The sequence below is a fragment of the Miniopterus natalensis genome, chromosome 19 (assembly GCF_054644295.1).
Source record: "Miniopterus natalensis isolate mMinNat1 chromosome 19, mMinNat1.hap1, whole genome shotgun sequence".
Lineage (NCBI taxonomy): Eukaryota > Metazoa > Chordata > Mammalia > Chiroptera > Miniopteridae > Miniopterus > Miniopterus natalensis.
Window position 1 is genome coordinate 21,579,257 of NC_142099.1, and position 13,737 is coordinate 21,592,993.

Genomic DNA, 13,737 nt, shown 5'->3' on the forward strand with positions numbered 1-13,737 from the left:
CTAGTCACAGGCAAAAGAAAGGCATATTGATTGAACTTTAGAAATAAATAAAGTATAGCTGTATTAAAGTAACAAAACATTGATGTTAACAATCCACGAGTAACCAACATTTGCACACATTTTAAAGGATGCACTATAGAGAAGTTAATAAATTATGAACACTTAGGCACAAGCAAAACAGCTATCTCAGCTTCCACAACTGCTATTAGCACTGCTTGATTTTCCTCTGGATCTTCAACATCTGGGCTCAGTACTCCTACTCAGTGGTTTCTCAGTAGCTTGCAGCTTGCAGTTCTTAGTTAATTGCAGTAAGCTGGCACTGATTGACCTTAGGAAAGAATTTCTATGTAATTCTAGTCCCAGAAAAATCCTTGGGTTTCCAAATCTTTGCTTTAAAGGAAAAGCGCTTTCTCTGTAGAATGCTTACAAGCATCCTCAAAGCAACCCTAGGTAACCCTAGGGGTAGAGTTGGATCTACGCTGCCCCCAAAATCTGATTTATAATATGCCACTCCACTGAAATGTTCACTCTACCACAACCCTCCCCTGCAAAGCTAGGAAGTAATGTACCCAATGCTAAAGAAAGTGGCACGTTGGCAACTATCCTCATGGTCACTTTCACAAAGTGAGCAGGAAACTGGTGATGGCACCCAGCTGCAGTGCTGTGCATTCGAGCAGGTCCATGGCCTCAAGGAGCCCTATAGCCAGGAATGAGGTTTTTGCCAGGGGCTTTTGTTTTCTTGGACCTTCCTGGCTGAAGCTGGCTTCTTGGCTTCCCGGGCCCATGTAACCCACTCTAGAGGCTGGTTCAGCAAGAGGTGAATAACCCCTTAGCTCTTCCCTCTCTCATTCTGGTATTCCCCATCTCATTCCAGCAACTGATGATAAGAGCTAACTTTTATTGGATGCTTATCATGTGCCAAGAACCCATCTAAGGGTTTTCCAGGCATATCTCATTTAAGAGATGACACTTTGCTTAAGAGCATTGATTTGAGTCAGATTGCCTGAGTTCAAAGCCTGCTCTACCACTGCCTAGCTATGTGACCTTGGGCAAAATACTTAATCTCTCTGTGCCTTAGCTTCTTCATCTGTAGAATGAGCTAATAATAGCCATACCTTATGGGATCACTGGGAGACTTAAATGAGTTCAGACAGAGGGAGCATACCGAACAGTGCAATTTAAGTATTGGTTATGAGTATGACTAGATTAGAAGAGTTTATGATGAGTTTTGTTTTTTAGGATTTGGAATTTTTCTGTTCCTGACATTTCAAGGCAATAAAACTGGCACTCTGGTTTTTATTCATTCTCATAAAATATGAAGAATTTCCAAATAGAACCTTTACTTGAAAGACTTATGACCTAAATGGAATCTAATAACTAAAAACTAAATATAGCTCTTGTAGGCTATTTTACTTAATGTTATGAATTTTAAAACACCAAATAATTCAACAAGGATTACAATGACCATCTATTTTATATTTCTCTACCTTGATAATAATTAATTTAATGTTATAAATACTTGTAGGTTCAGAAAGCACAGTGTTTTCCCCTAAGATAATCTAGCTAATGTTTCTCTTATTGTGAATATTGACACTCTTTCCCTATTCATTTATCTGAAAGTCCTTAGTAATTATTTATATATATAAAAGCACAGTTCTCACGATCCTTTTAATTATTGCAGAATTTTACTCTGACAGAAATAAATATATATTTCTACTTCGTTTGAGAGATTTAAATGAATAAAGCATGTAACAAGATTTTTACTTAAGTTGCATCTAGAGTAAAACACGTCTGCATTGGAATATTCCAGTATCCCAATGCTCCTATGTTAACAACAAATTCACATAATACGTGTTCATTTCACAGATAGGGTCATGCTGGTATTTTATGATGGCAAATAAATTATTACACGATCACTGCTTAACTCGAGTTCGGAGGTATCAGAAACGACGTTGAAGCAAGCAGGCCTCTATCAGGGCTTCCGAGACTAGCCTGACCCAAACCTGAGCGGCATCTTCTGGCTGCACCCCAAAGCCAAGGCCAAGGTTCAGTGCGTCTCTAATATATTAGAATAGCCTGCAGGCATGAGGATGATAGTGTAGAAAATAAAGACATGGGAAAATGCTCATGATAGCATCGGAGTACATAATAAAGCAGGATATTTAATTGTATAAAGTAAATGATCCAAACCACTTGCATATGAACCCTTCAGATCCTAAAGAATGGAGACCCTCTCTAGCTCGCTCAAGTGAAAGAAGTCTGGCGTAAGGATAAACATTGAGCGATACGAAAAAGTTAATGACATCTAAGAGCCAAAACTTAACAGAGCCTAAAAAAGAGGAAGAAAAAGCAGAGTAAGGGCACGTGTGTTAAAATCCTCATGCAACACGGCAGGGACTCAAGAGGCAACGTCTGCAGTTGATTAAACCAGAAAAGATTTAAGGATATTCTTTAAAGATTCAACAAAGGAAACCAATAGCCGCATGAAAAATAACAATAACCGCATGAAAAATCAGAAGGGGAAGAAGATGAAAATAGCGAAATACTCCTCTTTGGTAGGTGGTACTCAATAGATATATCTTAAAATAATCAAACAAAAATTACCAGGACAAGGGTACTATTCAGAAATAGAAAGTAACTACCCAAAACACTAAACAGAGTCACTTAAACATGGTCACCCTTGGCAGGTGGAAACGGGGAAAGGCAGGCACAGTTGCTTCTTTTATAAGGCTTCCTACCTGAGCTTTTTAAATTCAAGGTTCATGTATTTACCTGGAAAGAAAACTCCAAATAAAATGGCTGATTGTGTTGGAGACATTTTTCCCCTGGGGTGTTTGTGTCTGTCTGCGTGGATGGTCAAGACGCTGGCTTGCGAGTGACTTCATCTCTCTTCACCTCGAAACACCTTGAGATGAACAGTGGGCTAGATTGGTGAGGCCCTGACAGGTTTCTTCCAGATCAGAGGGCAGAACTTCTGGCGGCAGGCACCCAGGATGCTGCCTTCTGCTAGTAATGCTAATCCTGATCACTGCAAAAGTGGGAGACTTCCACTTTTATTTAAAACTCACATCCTTTCTCTAAAGATGGTAGAGCAAAACTGTTTCTCATTTACATTTTGTGACTCCCTCAGTCATATAACAACTCATTATTCTGTGAAAATGTGCATTACTCTGTAAATGTAAATAGCTTCAAGAAGCAAAGTATTATTTAAAAATATAATGTCCTCCCTTGCCCCATAAGTCGAAACCTGATAAAGCTACATTAACATGCTGATTAGTAAATTTTGCACATTAAAATTTTTATATAGATTTAATACCATTTTCAGCTTTTGTTTAATGTAATTCGGAAAGCTATGAAATGATAGGTAATTATAGCTCTACGAGAACACATATTGACACGGTTTGAAAGACTGTGAAAGGTGTCTTGTGCTTGCAGTGAGTTTATAATTTAAACACAAAGAAAAATTTTAAGATTGCCAATCAAATATTCAGAAGAAAGCATGAACAGGGGATTGCACATCCTCAGGGCATTCGTGGAGAGGAGATACTAAAAATAACATAGGAATAGGTCTGGCAGGCCTTGTTTAGGCAAAATTCCAAGCACATCAAAAAAGAGCTGATTTTTTTTTTTTAATGTTTCTCTAGCTTGAACGCAAAGGCTACAGCATATAAGGGTCAAGTTTGGAACAGATAGTGGGGACAGTAAGCAAAGAGCCTTAGAGGTAGGCACAAATGGACAAGAAGTTTGAATTTCATTTCCCCACCCTTTCTTTTGGCATCTTAACGTGAGCTGACCTCCAATATATTTTTAACCCTAGAGATGGATCCCAGGCACTTCTTATTGTTCCTAAGAAACTCATTCTTTCTAATATGTAGGGAATTAATGAGTTCTTCCCCTGGGGGCTGGGGGTGTTATATTTTAAAAGAGCCCATACAATGCAGTGGTAAAGTTTTAAACATGTATACCCTATCACACCAATAAGTAATCACCTTTTGTTGCAAAGAGTTTGGCCAGGTTTAAGAAAGAAAATGTTAGTCCTTCCAGCAACTTCACCCCCTACCTTTGCAGGGGAAGGTCAATAGATCTCAAATTTTAACATGCTTAAGAATTTTTTGAATGCTACAAATGAGCAGTCCCATTCCCTGAAATTCTGAGATTCAGCCCCAGAAAGCTGTACTTTTAACCAGCCCGATAAGCAGTTCCGACTTAACCCATCCCCTGATCCACATTTGAAAATCACTGCATTGCACTAAAAGACTGAAGGGATGGAGAAAGCTTCATTTCTCTCTGCTGTAGGGAAATCCACCAGGAAGGGTTTTGCTAAGGATGACATCAAGGACCAGCCAGGTTCAAGGTAAGGAGGAGAGTCATGAAGGGAGACTCAGACAGATGTACCTCCAATGCCAGGTGTCCATCTCCACTGTCCAATAAAATGAGGAACATGTGCAGCTTCAACACTGACAGACCAACAGAGGTCCTGAGGCCATAGTCTTCTGTTTAATGGCATGGCCAGAACAAAAGACATGGCCTGGGTGCCAAATTATCCTGGCTGCAGATCTGAGTAAACAAAAAGTAGGTCAGTCCCAATATGATCTGATTCTCTCCATTCATGGATGGGTATTGATTGACTGGAAGCTATAGAACTCGTTACCATGGTGATGGTTATCACTTTGGACGCCTAGTATACAATAGCTGCAGCTTTGTGAAGTGCAAACATCCCACCAGAAAAGAGAGTAATACTTGCCAGTTAAAAAGATTGGAAGACCCTCATCAATAAGCCACAGGAAAAACAATCAAAGGAATCTTGGGCTTGTCACAAACATATTTTCAATACCCCAGTGCTCCCACATCCTTCTTTGACTTTGTAGTTGATCCAAATACTTTCCCGGGCATTTTTATGTTATGTCATTATAAGGTATGGTTTTGTAAGAATTAGGCTTGACCAAGACGATCTTCCTATAATAGAATCTACTAATATTAACCAAGGAGGTAAGGGAATTGACCTAAATACCCAAGTTAGGCACCAAAGAGCTATTACTTTGCATCGTCAGTACTAGGAGGCTGTTGGGATCAGAGTCAATGATTACTTAGTGTTAAGTAAATAAAAGGTCAGGATTTATTGCAAACTGAACATTTTCTAGGGCAACACTGTCCATAAAAATATGTGAACCACTAATATGCTAATGTGAGCCACATATGCAGTTTTAAATTTTAGCCATATTAAAACAGGTTTAAAAAACAAGAGAAATTAATGTGTATAGTATATTTTAGCACAATATAGCCAAAATATTACAATTATTATAGCGCATTCTCAGTGTTTTCAAACTATTAGTATTTTACACTCTCCTTTGTTATACTAAGTTGTTGAAATTCAGTAGATATTTTACACCGACAACACGTCTCAATTTAGACTGGTAGCCCCATTTTAAGTGTTCAATAGCCCCATGTGTCTAGTAGCTGCCAAACAGGGCACCACAGTCCTAAGATCTCAAATGGGTAGGAAATTCAAATAGAAAAAAGCATTTATTGAATATATTGTATGCTGAATAAAATTTTCAAAAACAAATTACTTTAGCATGTATCATATTACATTGATTACAGAATATTAAAATCATCTGTAACTAAAGAAAAGCCAGTGCTGTATTCTTTTTTTTTTTAAAAAAAAAAAAAAAAAAAAAAAAAAGCATTTTTTGTTTCCAAATTAAGAAAAGATATCCATTAATTAATTTTTGTGGTGGAATGCTTCAATCCAACAGAATGTGAAGAGCAATGCTTTGGGATAAATGGATCATTTCTAACTCTGAAAATATAAATAAATAAAAGCCCTGACAGCAAGATTTGATGGGATCAGAGTGAGAGAGAAGGAAGGGGGAGGGAGAAGGAAAGAGGGAGCAGCGAGTCCTATGCCTGTGACAGAGAGGAGCCGGTGGGGAGAGCGGAAGGGGACTTCATTTCCACTGCATTTTTAATTTTTATTTTAGAGAGACAGGAAGTGGGGAGGGGGGAGCGAGACATTGATTTGTTGTTCCACTTATTTATGCACTCATTGGTTGATTCTTGTTTGTGCCCTGACCCAGAATCGAATTCACAACCATGACGTATCAGGACAACGTTCTAACCAACTGAGCTACCTGGCCAGGGTCTCCATTGCCATTTTACCAAGAACCAGTCCTGATCTTGAATAAGTTTATGCCTCCACACAGCCTACTGCAGCAGCTCGCAATTATTTACTGCCCTAGCGCTCTCTTTTCCATGTTCACAGGAGACACATCCGAAGGCTCATCCTGAGCAGCTTCCTCATTGATACTGACCACCAGGGTCTGCCCCACACAGAAGCAGGGGAGTGACCTACAAAGGGCTTTTGTGCCCAAATGCCTCCTTCACTCTTCTGTTTAAAACATTAAAAATAGTTCATATAAAATATGGAATCAAGAAACAAAGGAATCGATAAAGAAATCAACACTAAATTGTTTTAGCTGGAGTCAGTGAAGCATTTATTGATGGAGACAGATGACGCAATTACTTAATAAGAGTAAACTAATAAAGGGCCTTGAAACCCAGTATGAGTCTGGGATGCAGTTCAGAGATGGATGGCAGGTCCATTTAGGCGGCTGGGGCGGAATGACGAGGCTGTAACTGCGCTCAGAGGGCCGGGGAGATCATTTCAGAAGCATTTTGTGGGGCAAGAGGCTGAAGGTTAATGGTAAGGACACTGAAAGATGTGGAAGCTAGAGAATTAAGGGGACAGTCTCTCTCTCCCATGGAAGGTGTGATCTGGAGGTTCATCCCTGAACTTGATACGCACTTAACCTCCGGTGTCTGCTCATCCCTGACACCTGGAATCACACCAGGTCATCTCCCGGGTCCCTTCGAGTTGCCAGAGCTGCGCTCTGGTGAAAATGGATTATGCCCCAGCACGTCTGATGGCAGACGCTCAGCTTTCAGATGAACAGTGCAATACGCTGGTTACAGTCGGCTGCTATTTTGCTTCGCATTCCGGCCTTGCTTTAGTGTCAGCGTGTTACTCCTCATTTAGGAAGAGACTCAGTGCTTAATAAGTGAGAGAAAAAGAACCTGAAAGATGCCTTTCCAAGGGCTTCTGCAGCCAAGTGAGCCCATCCGTTTGTCTTCTCCCTTAATGCTGACAGCCAGAGTCACTGGCGCATCTGCCTTGACATGAAGATGCTTTGGGTGGGGGTAGTAAGGCACCAGCAGTCACATACTCGCACATTTTCTGGAATTTGTAAGGAATTAAGGTTTCTTTTTAAAGGAGGGAGAAAAGAGCAGGTCAAGCTGTCTATTCCTTCTTCAAGGTGTTTTATATTTATAGGCCTTTGATTTGTGTCAGAGGTTATTATGCCTGGGGAAGGAGTGCGGAGGATTTCCTTGCCATCTCCACGTTTTCAGGAGGAGACCTGCCTTCTTCCACCCGCCTGGAGGGGATCTCAGCAGCCCTGGTTTATGTGGACAGGCACTGAGGCGTCCTTTGCTTCTGGCTTTGACCCCTGCTTCCTTGTGCCTCCCTTCCAGTTACCCAGCCAGGGGGCAGCGAAGCACAGGCCACTCCCCCAGGAGCCCTTGCAGGCACCAGCAGTTACCTGGCAACAGTGACAATCATGCTAACAGGAGACAAAATAGACCAGAGAGAGCAGCTCCTTCCAGAATCTACAAGAAGGAAAAGGCAGGGAGGCAAATAGCTCTTTTTATCAATGGCTTTTCATCTCCGTTCATACTGCTCTCCTGAATCCCCAACCCCCAATTTCTATTATCATCTGGTAAAAATAGCCTCCCATCGGAGAGTTTAATAACAGCCACGGAAATTCATATGAAATAGTGTACTTGGGGAGACTCAGTAAGTAACCACCCCCATTGCCTCCAGTGTGGGAGTTAATCAACCCTAGTCTCTATCTCTGCACATGGTGTTTTCTAATCCCAGGATGTATTTTGACCACCTAATTGTCCTTCCATAATAGCATCTTAAATTCTGTGTACTGAGAAGCACTGGCAAGCAATTATCTCACTTTTTACCACCCTAGCCACAATTCCACAGTAAGTGGCAGGGGAGAGGGGGACATAGGCATCCTAGCTAATGACACCTGACATTTACTGAATCCTTACTCTGTTCTAGGTGCTGCTCTAAGCACTGTACAGACATGTTTAACTTTGCAAACAGTCCTATGAGATCAATAATATTATCATCTCCATTTTACAGATGAGAAAACTGAGGCTCAGAGTGACTAATTGTCAAAGGTCATACATCTGTTAAGAGCAAGGCCAGGATCTGAACTCCCTTCAGGATGTGAACTCATGTTCTTAACCACTCTGCTATGTATATAAAAATGAGAGATCTTAGCAAATCCTAAGGGGGAGCCTGGATGATAAGGCAGAAATGAAAATTATCAAACTATAGGAGTCAGTGGATAAAAATTAATTGTCCTAAAGTCATCAGATAGAATATGTTAAGAGTGGGATTGTGTCATAATTAGGGAGGTTGATTGATCCCTTTCAGCAAAGTCCTATAAAACTATGTAAATGCCCACAGACCCTTGAAGACCTCATTTTGATTCGAAGGGAAAAGCAACATGGCCATGTGAGTCAGCGCAAACAGAATGACATTTGGAGTGAGATGACCAGCACTTAACTCCTGCCTTGGCTGTCTACTTTCTTTGTGATCTCAGAGAAGTCAATTCCACAAACATTTATTGTGTTTCTATCTTGCACCAAGTACTGATTTAGGAGCTGAGAAAATAAGAATTGCCAGACATCGACCATGTTCTGAAGTGAGGTCACGGGCTCATAGAACAGGGAGAATCGTGGACAATGTCCCACATTTTCCTTACCTGTAGAGTCTATAGTGTAGACAGAGAAGGAAACAGCAACTTCTGTTGTGTGTGTCAGACAAGATAATGACTGTGAAAAGGACTTCTGGGCTACATAGTATGTCATGCAAAGTTAATGGTGATTATTAGTACCAGAAATGAGCTTCTAAAATAATTCACAGATATTGCTGTGGTTATTACCTACATGACCTGATCCTTGCCAGTCTCTCTAACTTTATCTCCCACTAGCTCCCTGTCCCTCTTCTTAGCTGTACAGGCCAAAAATGTTCCTGCCTTCAGTTTTCTGCACTGCCTGGAATGTACTTGCCCCAGTTGTCTGGATGGCTCATTCTTGCATTTCATTCAGAACTCTTCTCAAAAGATCCAGAGAGGTCCTCCCTATTCACCTTATCTAAAGTAGAGAGCACGCGTGCACACACAGATACACACATGTGCACAATGCACACACATACACATGCATGCACACAATACACACACACATAAGGACAGATAAGCTATGCATTCAGACACATACATAAAACACACACACAAACACACATGCACATGTTTGCTTGGATATATTATCTGACTCCCCCATTAGAATGCAAATTCTGTGAGGGCAGGAACTAAGTCCTATTCAACATTCTATTTTCAGTGCCCAGAACAACTCTTGACTCCATAATTATTGAAACATAATTCACATACCATACAATTTGCTTATTTAAAGTGTAAAATTCAATGGTTTTAATATATTCATAGAGTTGTGCAACCATCACCACCATCAATTATAAAACATTCTCATTGCCTCAAAAAGAAACCCCTTGCCCATTAGCAACCACTTATTTCCCTCCAAAGTCCCTGCCCACCCCTAAGCTCTACTTTTTACTTTCCATTTCTATAGATTTGCCTATTCTGGACATTTCATAGAAATAGAATCATACAATATGTGTCCTTTTGAATATTAAATTTTGATAAATGAATGAAAAATGTTAAATCAATTATTTGCCATACCTTCTAGATATTAGTAGCCCCTCAGAAAGTTCCCTTGCATGAGTTTTGAGCAATCTAATGTCCATCTAGGAAATAGAGAATTAGTCTGGCAAAAAAATCTCATTCATTTATGGTATACTTTTGTTTGGTTGGTTTTTAATAGTGACATTTTGACAGGAATTGAATGAAAGGGTCCCCTTGCACCATCAACAGAAAGAGAGAGTCGACAGCAAACAAATACTTGAAATTCTGAGGGGCCTGTTTATTTACTTAAGGGACAAACTGTTTCCAAATACTCTGAATTACAAATGATTTAATTCTAATCTAAGCAGAGGCCAGCAAGCCTGGGCTCTAATATGTTGATTACAAATCATTCTCTATTCATTAAAGCAGGACCCTGACCAGGCGACTTCTATAGACATAATTCCACCCATTTCATAATTGACTTCGCCAACCCAAATGGCTTCCTCCTGGAATTATTTTAAATTAGTGATGCTTGAGTGCATCAATCTGCTCTTCTCCAACATACATATTTGATTCACAAAGAGCAAAGGATATCAGTACCTAAGTCAAACCAGGAACTAAGTTCTTAGAATTGGAATGAAACTATCAGGTATAGCCTCTTGCCCAATGCTGGAATCCCTGTCGTGGCTTCCCTGGCATGACTGCACCCCAGTGATTGGAGCTCATTGTTACTCATAGCAGCCTCCACTATTCCAAACAGCTTTAATGCTAGAGTACTGTTCTTTATAGTAAATTTCCCGAGTATCCTAATTTAAAGATTTTCCCCCCACGTGATTGTCTCCTTGCATCTATTCCTTATAATCCAAGGTCTGGCCCCTAGATTTAAAAAGGGAAGCCTACTTTTTCCTGCCCAGGGCAAGTAAGGCCCTCAGCTATCTGAAGAAAGTTCCTCTCTAGGAATTCTTCTCTGAGCTAAAACACCACAGGCCATCTTACTAATTGGTCTGCAAACCCTCTCTCTGCTGCACGCCCACAATCCCCAATACCACTTTCTGATCACTGCTCTCAGTATAAATCTGAAATATAAGCATGTAATTGTGAACCTTCCCAATGAAAAGGGGGCTATCCATGCCTCCTGTTAACTGCTAAAATAACCTCTTAAATGAAAACATAATATGTATGAATTGTTGAGAGTATATAGATGAATTCATCCATATTTAGTGACTTCTGTGGGCTTTTCACTTTCATTTGTGGGTCAAGGACTGCTTTGAGCTAAAATGAGCATATCCCATTTAAACGAAGGGCAATACCCATTCAGGAGCTCTGACCTGCATGTCCTATCTTTAGACACATGTAATTTCAACTGAAGTTATCATGAACTGAATCAAGAGGGCCAGAGCTATTTCAGCAGCTGTGAGAACAAAAGCAATAATACCAAGCTTCTTGTATCCATTTAATTTGGAGCTTTCCCAAGGAGAAAAAGTGAATTGCAGTGTGATTCCCATTTAAAGATGCCACAGAGGATGTCTGTTTTCACAAGTCCTTCCCATGGTTAATCGGCGCTCTAAGATAAGGGGAAGAACTGACAGCCTAGTTTTGTCAGAGACACTATCTTAATGAGAATATTGTAGTTCAAGGTCTAATCTGTTACCATCCTATACATTCAAGCACAACAACAAGTTCACCCAGAAGTGAGCCCATTTGGAGGCTTGAGTCCTACCAACTGTGGCTACTCCTTAATTTCCAAATGGCGAGACATATCTGGCCCAAGCGTGAAACAAGCAAGAAGCATAAAGCAGCTCCCTCCCAATAGACAGCACCACACAGAACAGAAAGAAGGCATTGAAAACTAGTCCAAGCAGTATTTAAATCATAGCTCCTCCATTTCTGATGAATGACTTTGAGGGAATTACTTAACCACCCTTAGTCTATTTCTTCATCTAAAGATGGGGGCACTTTGGATACCTAACTCAAAAGGTTGTTGTGAGGAGTCATGTATTATAATATACATAAAGTGTAGTAAGTAGGAGCAGGCACATAGTAGGTGCTAATAGACAAATTACAGATCAGACATTTGCTTGGTGAATGCAGAATCTTAACATAAGGTGTGGGATGTGTTTAAGGGTGCTCTCTCAGGCTATGAGAGGCTAATGAATTGCCCCTTTTCTGCTCTATCTAAAGATGGGGATCAGTGAGCTAGAATGGCCTGTCCTCTTTCCTGGACAACAGTGAGGACATAGCAATACTTGCCAAATTTTCTATTTTCAGACTCTGTGCAGACAACTCCCTTCCCTGGCACTTGTCATTGTAACACAGCCCTTTTGACATCAACAGTAGTTCCAGATCCCTACTTATACAGATGATTTTTCTTTCTTTATAATCAATAGGAAGACACTTAAGCCCAGTGGCAAACTATTCCTTATATTTAAGGTGGATTGCTTCAGAAGGTTTTCTATACATATTTTTTAATTCGGTCACAAAAGGTAACACTTTTTCCTTAGAGTGTCCTGTTCTTTCACGAAGCTCATCTGTTTGAGAATTCCTCTAACTGTGGACTGATAGCTGCTCCCATCCAAATCCACCATCATTAAATAAATATAGAGTTCTCAGTTTTATCATTCAATACAAAAGCATTGAATGCCTTTATGCTTACAAAAGACAAGAAGAAGGCCGGGCCAGCATGGCTCAATGGTTGAGCATTGACCTATGAACCAGGAGGTCACGGTTCAATTCCCAGTCAGGGTACATGCCTAGGTTGTGGGCTTGATCCCCAGTAGGGGGTGTGCAGGAAGCAGCTGATTTTCTCTCATGATTGATGTTTCTATCTCTCTCTCTCTTCCTCTCCCCTCCTCTCTCTGAAATCGATAAACATATTTTTTAAAATAGACAAAGAAGGACACTATATAATCCAAGCTTTTAAGTCTGAGTTTATCTTCTCTAATTCTTGCCCAACCATTCTAGATTATTAACCCCACAGATGAGAAAACTAAGACCCAGAGACATCCAACCTGCCTAATGTCACAGAGACAAGACTTCCAAGCCACTCCACTCCATTTCACCTCCTGCCATGACAGCAGGGTCTGGGCTGAGCCACCTGATTGGACATTCTTGAGGGATTACCTTGCCTCCTTGGCAACCATAGGAGTCTGCACATCAATCAGGTGTTTTCTGGGATGGCCAGTGATTCAAGGGCCTGACATGGAATACCATCAGCAGGTTCCTCTCAGGAAAGGCCTTTCCTGGCATGAGTAGGCTGCTCTTCCTAGGGATGTATGGTTACACAGGACAGTGACAGCTTTGTCTCCTTCCTCCTTTTACCTTCTATTGTGCATCTGCAGAAGGGGAACTGACTGTGCAGCAAGTGACTAAAGATGCTAAAGCTGGAACTGGGGACAATCCAAGTTGGTGGCCGTGAATCATGAGGAGATTCTATGCTGTCACTTGTTCTTCTATCAAGTTCAAATGACTGGGTTGTTTAAATCTTGTGGTAAGACACCTGGAAGCTATTTAACTTTTTTACTAAGGACTCATTCACTGGGTAGAAATGTAACAATGTTCATTTACCATCACTCCATTACCCTGAGAACCAGATTGCTGCAAGTTCAATGCGGTGCTGACTCAGTCATCCCATCACTGGGGCAACGCTCTTCTGCAATAGCTATTTATGTCCCAGCATCATTGAAACACCCCTCAGATCCTCTTTGAAATGTCCAAGTCGCAGAGAGGCAGCCTGATCTGAAGTGAATTTCACTGAATGTGGGTCTGAGGAGAATGTGTCTGAGGTCAGCTGACCACCTTGGGGTCTTGCCTTCCAGCTCAAATGATACCTCCCTTTTATCCTCAAAATTATTTCAGGACAAACTTCCTCAGATTAAGAGAGTCTCAGGCCACCTCAGCTCTGGAATAGTCCACTGCCCACCGTACCAGAAAGAAGGTAGAGAGACACATCAGCACTTGAGCATTT